Source organism: Sorex araneus, chromosome 6, assembly GCF_027595985.1.
Source record: "Sorex araneus isolate mSorAra2 chromosome 6, mSorAra2.pri, whole genome shotgun sequence".
In the NCBI taxonomy this organism is placed as follows: domain Eukaryota; kingdom Metazoa; phylum Chordata; class Mammalia; order Eulipotyphla; family Soricidae; genus Sorex; species Sorex araneus.
Window position 1 is genome coordinate 132,421,830 of NC_073307.1, and position 6,341 is coordinate 132,428,170.

Here is a 6,341-nt window from a genome sequence, read left to right on the forward strand (position 1 = left end):
TCAGCCCCCAAGAGGTGGCCCGCACGCCTTCGCAACGGCTTCTCGGCCAGGACTTTGGGCGGGAGGTCCCCCAGGCTCCAGGTACCTCGGTCCGGAGCGCGGCCCCTCCCTGCCCTACCCCCCCACCCCCCACTTACACCTGATCTTGTCTCCAGCACTGCGGACTACAGGCTGGCACATTCTTTCGGAGGAAGGGCAGGACTTTCTCTCCCGCGCCTTTGGCAACGAGGACAGTCTATATATGGTGGGGCGGGGGGCGCGGAGTTCTCTACTTTGGATTGGTTTGTTTGTTTTAAATCTAGGGTGGGCAGTTGGGGATCTTGGGCGGGGGGGGACTTGAGCGACTGCAACTACTCACACATACGCATCGGAACACGCGCGCGCACACACCCCCTGCCCTCTCGGCTCGCGGCCACCTCCTCGGGGTCACAGCTCCCCCTTTCTTCCAGAAGCACCAGCTCGCCTTATTCGCTCAGTCTCCCGCTGCCACCACCGCCGCCGCCGCCGCCGCTGCTTGGCACTCCTGGCGCTGGCGCTCGCGGCCCCGAGCTCCGCTGGGCGCCGTTTTTTTTTTTTTTTTTCTTTCTCTCCCTCTCCCCCAGCCCGGGAGTGATTGATGACCACCGGCGGCCAATGGCTCTGACATCGCGCCATCCTCGCTGGAGCATCACAGCCCCACGCCCCCGACGTCAGCCTCCTGGGCGCGTTGGCATCCCCGAACCCTCGGAGCGGAGCCCGCGCGCTCCGGGCCGCCGCCGCCGCTGCCGCCGCGTCCGTGCACTCTGCCCCCGAAGCTGCCCGGCTGCTCCCCAGGAGCGGCGGAGCAAGGAAAGAAAGGGGGCAGAGAGCTTTGAAAAGGGGGGTGTGGAAGACACGGATCTCGCCCGCCTCCCCGGCCAAGCACGGCAAATCTTTTCTTTCACTTAAAGTTTTGTTTTTCCACCCTGACCTGTTTGTGTTTGCTTACAGCATCTCGAATCAATTGCACATTTTCCATGACCCGCATTTACACTTAATTTGGAATGAGTTGGGGGGGGGATAACCGTAGTATATAAATCTAGCCTACCGTGGTAGCCTTAATTCGAACTCCCTCCCCGGTCTCCGGGAAAAATAAAAAACAAAAAATGACCCCTTCACTTTCTAGGCCTTAAAAAATATGTATTTTTTTATTTAAAAAAAAAAACGTCAGTTCAAAGGCTCCAAGGTTTTCCAAACATAACCCGGTGCCGCGTAAATAGCCCCCAAACTAAAGCTTCGGTAGCGAATTCCCGCGGCAAAGGTTACTTTTCCTCGCCGCACGTCCCCCGCGCCGCCCTGCCCCGACCCCCTCCCGGGTCTGGCTCTGCAGGCTGCAAGCGTGGAGGCTGCAGGCGGCCGGGGGAGAGCGTGGTTGGGGCGCGCGGACCGGGTGAGAAAAAGCCCCGCGCCGGAGCGTCGCGCGCGCGGGCGGCCCCGGGGGCGGCCACCGAGCGCGGCCCGAGCACAAAGCTGCGCGGCGCCTTCCCCGGCCGCGGGCGCCCAGGGCTCGGGCCAACACAATGCACCCGGGCCTAGGCCGGGGAGGCTCGAACACAGAACCCCGGGACTTTCTAGTAAACAGCTCGCCGGGCACCCGCCCCCACCCCCATCCCCGCCGCCGGACTCTCGCCGCTATCTGCGACCGCCACCACCCCGTCCGCCTCTCCGAAGAAACCCCGGCGGAGGGGTGGCGGTGGTGGTGGTGGTGGTGGTGGTGGAGGCGAGGTGCGGACCCCTGAGAGGTCGGGGGCCGAGGACTAGGCATCTGGACGGTGGAGGATGAGCGAGGGGGGAAAGGGGACACGATGCGGAGTGGGAGGAAGACAGCTCCGAAAAGAGAATTCGCTTGGGCTCGGGGCTTGCAAATCAGCCCTCGTCGGGGTCCGAATTGTTCGGGCAGCGCCGGCCGGGGCGAATGTCAGGGGCACCGGGGCAGCCGAGGTCTGCAGCCTCCGAGCCCCTCGCACGCGCCTCTGACAAGGCACCTCTCCCCCGGACTCCGCTTTGTGTGTGCATTTTTTTCCCTTCCTCTCGCGCTCGGCACCAGCCGCCGGCCTCCTCCCCCTCCCCCGCCCTCCGCCTCCCTTCCCGGGCCGGATTACCTTGCCCGGGCTGCGCTCCGGATCCCGGGGATGCCTTCAGCGCCCGACGAGCCGGCGATCCATCGCCCAGCGGCCCGAGCCGGCTGGAGGCGCGCGGGGGGCGTGCGGGGGCGGCGAGGGGCGCCGGCGGGCCAGAACCTTCGACCCTGGAGGTCTCGCGGCGGGCTGGGGCGGGGGGCGAGGGGGAGGCGGAGGGCGCGGGGGGCGGGGGGAGGCCGGGAGCAGCCTCGATCTGGGGAGAGACCGAGCGAGGGGGCCCGAGGAGCGGGAGCGAGGGCGCGGCGAGCCGGAGGGAGCGCGAGCGGTGCAGTGACAGGGACTGCCACTGGGGTCAAAGGAGCACAGCTCCAGGAAGCAGGGCGGCCGAGGCGCCGCTCCGTGCGCGCTCCCCGGCGGGACCCCGCGCCCCCGCGCGCCCCTCCAGCCGCTCTGGTCTCCCCCCACCTCGAACCTCCACCCGCGCCCCCGAGGCCCCTGGGGTTGCAAGAGGAGGAGGGAGCTGAGGGCGAGGCCGGCAGCCTGCTGGTGCTCCCGGGTCAAGCAGGAGGCAGGAAGCTGAGCTGCAAGTTCACCATCGGGAGTGTGATCGGCGTAAAACTGATAAGGGACCCGGGAGGCGGGGGCTGGAGGTGGAGGGGGAGGCTTCGGAGCCCCAGGAAAATAAAGGGAGTTTTCCCTCCAAATGGGCGTCTTCTGCCAAGAGAACACCAAGGCCCCCCACCCACCGACCTGCCAGCGCTGTCTGGAGTCTTGGCACCACTCCAGGCCCCGAGCTTGGCGCGGAGACCTGGGGAGCGGCTTGGCCACTGATCTCAGACTAAAGAAGGCGACCCTGGGTCTCCTCCCATCCGCTGGGCTGAAGCTTTCCTGGGGGAGAGCTCTGCTGCTTGCACACACATTCATAACACCCTATAACACACACACATCATCGTCATCCATCCCATCACACAGACACGCACACACACGCGTGCACACACACATCTTTCTATCTGCAGGGTTGTTCCTAAGAAAGAAAAGGCCAACCCTGAATGTGTGTGTATGTGTGTGTGTGTGTGTGTGTATGTGTATCTTTACCTCCATGAACTCGTATAGATTCAAGAGGTAAGACAAGGCAAAGATTTTAATTGTTCCCTTTTATTTTATTTACTTGTCTCCAAACACATTTTCCCTCAAAGTTAGGGCAGTCTTTTCCCTCCTGCTACTTTGTATGATGAGAAGGAAAAGCTTTTTAGAACTGTGTGCAAACAGCATAAGGCAAGGCAGGACTCAGAAATGCTAGAAGACAAGACTGAGAAGGCTTTTAGAAAACTTGCTTTGGCGGTGCTGTCTGTGAAAGATGAGGTGGCCCTGTGATGTTATGCCATTGTCAGAGCTGAAGGATTTGGACGGCAACCAGATCTAATTCCTTCCCAGGAGTCAGGCTCAACAAGCTAGGCATTCTCCAAAGGGAACTCCAATGTATGTTTGTGAGACAGAAGTGTGCTAAGTATACTATGTGACAACTGACTAGACATCCTGCCTGAAATTATATCCCCTAAAAATAAAATAGAGCCATTTCAACCTGGTCTGTGGCCTCTGTGCTGAGACTAATTGGTTTCCAGGGTCTGTGGAAAAAGGGAGAAAGGCTGGGAGAAGCCCCTAGGAAAAAGATCAAATGAATTTGCTTGAAAATATTTCCCTTCTATTATGCACATTGTTGGTCCTTGAATTTTAAGTAACATCTCTTATGGCTGGGTTGCAGTGAAAGGGGAATGGTCACATTAATGTTATCTGTTTTGTTGCATAGAATGCCAATGTCAGTACTTGTCCAGTGTGCTGGAACAGAGTGACTTTACTTGTGCAGCACAAATCACAGCAACATTGACATTACAGAGTGCTAAAAATAGGGGGAAGAGGGATTGGGGAGCATGGAGCAATGGGAAGGAACACAGAAGCTTTATGTTTTAGGTTTGGTTTTTATTTTCCAGCCCATCAGAGGACACTCACTAGGTCCATGTTTCTGAAGATATGCTTGGTTTTATCTTCCTTTATTCTCTAAGTTAGCCAAATACATCTTTTGGAAATGGTTTGAATTTTAAGCTTATCTGAGCTGATTCTGTCATTCCAGAATAAAGTCATCAATTCACTAATAATTCCCAGTTTTTTGTCTGTGAAGAGCGGAAAAAAAAAAACAATCAAAACAACCAAACTAGTTTGTACATAATTTCAAATTTATTTACAGACAATAAATAGTGTGTTCTACTTAAGTAGCACATTTTGTAGTATATTAAGTGCTATAAAAATCAAGTGAGTGATCCTTTACAACACTGATGAAAATGTTTTACTGAATGGGGGGAAATGTGGAGAGACAAAAACAAGTTTAAAATTGAAACTTGTGCCATGGAAAGTAATAAGTCCCCACTGCTGCTCAGTTGTCCCCTGAGAGAAGAAGTAGCCAAGCTACATTAGGGTTATGAATTTTTATTTCCATTAAGCTATCAAGATAAGAAAGCCAGAGAAATGTAAATGAATTTATATAATAAACCAGGAACATGTAGAACTCGCTCAATTTTAAATAATTTTCATTCAGCAGAGCTGAATTCGCTGCATTTAGATAAATCACATTCTCCACCAATTCAATTTATACTAAAAGTTTGTTTTAAAATGATTGGATGTAAATCATGTGTGTACCCCCACTTCAGTCTGGAAACATTGGCTCTCATTATACAAATTATAAACACTATAGGCTTGGTGCACAGGGGTTACTCCTGGCTCGGCACTCAGGAATTACCCCCCGGAGGTGCTCAGGGGACCATATGGGATGCTGGGAATCGAACCCGGGTCGGTCGCGTGCAAGGCAAACGCCCTACCCGCTGTGCTATTGCTCCAGCCCCGGCTTGGGCATTTTTTAAAGACAAGCATTTATTTCTATTTGTTGTCAACGAATAAATACAATTTTATTATTCATAATGAAAAACAAAAGAAAGATAAACTAATGTCACGTTTACAATCATGTCTATACATAATTTTGAAAAAATTTTCTTTTAATAGAACATAAATCTGGATCCTTTCTCTTAAGAATTCTTCGAACAAACTAGAAAATATACTTCCTGATAGCCCACTGCAATATCTTTTAAAATATCTTTTCAGAATGCATTTTCAGAAAAATGAGAGAGAGGAGCGTGGGAGAAACCAATATGGAAACTTGGACAGTAAGTGCAACTTACCTTGAAAACTCTATTTTATTTGGAGTTGCCTTTCATTTTTTCTACAAGGACAGGTTTTTCCATCACTTGAGACACACATGTATAACTTAAACCATGGTTTAATCCTGTGGATATTACTAAAAGAAATCACTGAAAGTGTTCAACCAACTAAGAAGGAACAACAATTTTACTCTTTTATTTTCTTTCCGTAGTCTACATTTTTCAGTGTTCTGCACTTTTCAGTACAGGCAAAGATATATGTTAGCAGAAATCAACATAATACAACAACCACCAAAATGCAATTAGAAAAAAAAAGTAAACCAACACACCTCTTTATTCCAAACTTCTGTAGTTTTTACAGTTTTTGCAATATTTTCAAATGTTTTCATTGCAACCCAGACTTAACAGCTATTAAGTCCTTTGTTTTTATGTATTAGAAACATAGAAATGTGAAGGTATCTGTTAAGTGAATGGCTCAATAAATGATAAAGTGAATAAGAAAATGCATGAGTGAAAGAGGCTGCTATCCAATGAAGAGAATCCTTAGCATAATATAGGACAGAAAGTATAAGATCAGAGCTACAAAACTTGAGTCAAGGACTTCCCCTGGATTCATATAGTACTTTTAAAGCCATGAAATATTTGTTATACAACTGCTCCAAAATTGAGTTTTTCATAAACTGGAGATTGTTATCTATCATGTCCATTTAAGAAAACTTCCTTTTTAATTGCAATAGAAAGCCAAAAAATCTTGCATAACATTTGAACCTTAAAATCTACATTGCAGTACAAATCATAGCATGAACATTAGAAACATCTATGAGTTACTTCTTTCATAAGTCCCTTTTGAGACCCTCAAAATAAATATATAATTATAATATATAATGATTTTGTTCTCTGAATATAAACTTCCCTTTTTCTTAACTTAGAAAAATGTTTGTGACTAAGAATTTCCAGAAAACACTAGAACTAAGTAGAAGAAATAAAACGAGAATAGTTTCAATATTATTTTATAAAGTAAATGTTATAGTGCTTA

At 50.4% G+C, this 6,341-nt stretch overlaps 1 protein-coding gene across 4 annotated transcripts in view; it reads right to left on the bottom strand.

Annotated features, from left to right (window-relative positions):
* Nucleotides 1-2,589, bottom strand: part of MPPED2 (metallophosphoesterase domain containing 2) — a 214,773-nt gene extending 212,184 nt beyond the window's left edge. The window contains exon 1 of one of the 4 annotated variants that reach the window (XM_055143076.1): nt 2,121-2,589. The gene's annotated coding sequence lies outside the window, so the exon portion shown is untranslated. Of the gene's footprint in view, nt 1-358; nt 795-2,120 lie in introns of those variants that run through there. The other 3 variants (XM_055143072.1, XM_055143074.1, XM_055143073.1) reach the window with 3 other exon arrangements.
* Nucleotides 2,590-6,341: the final 3,752 nt, after the last annotated feature.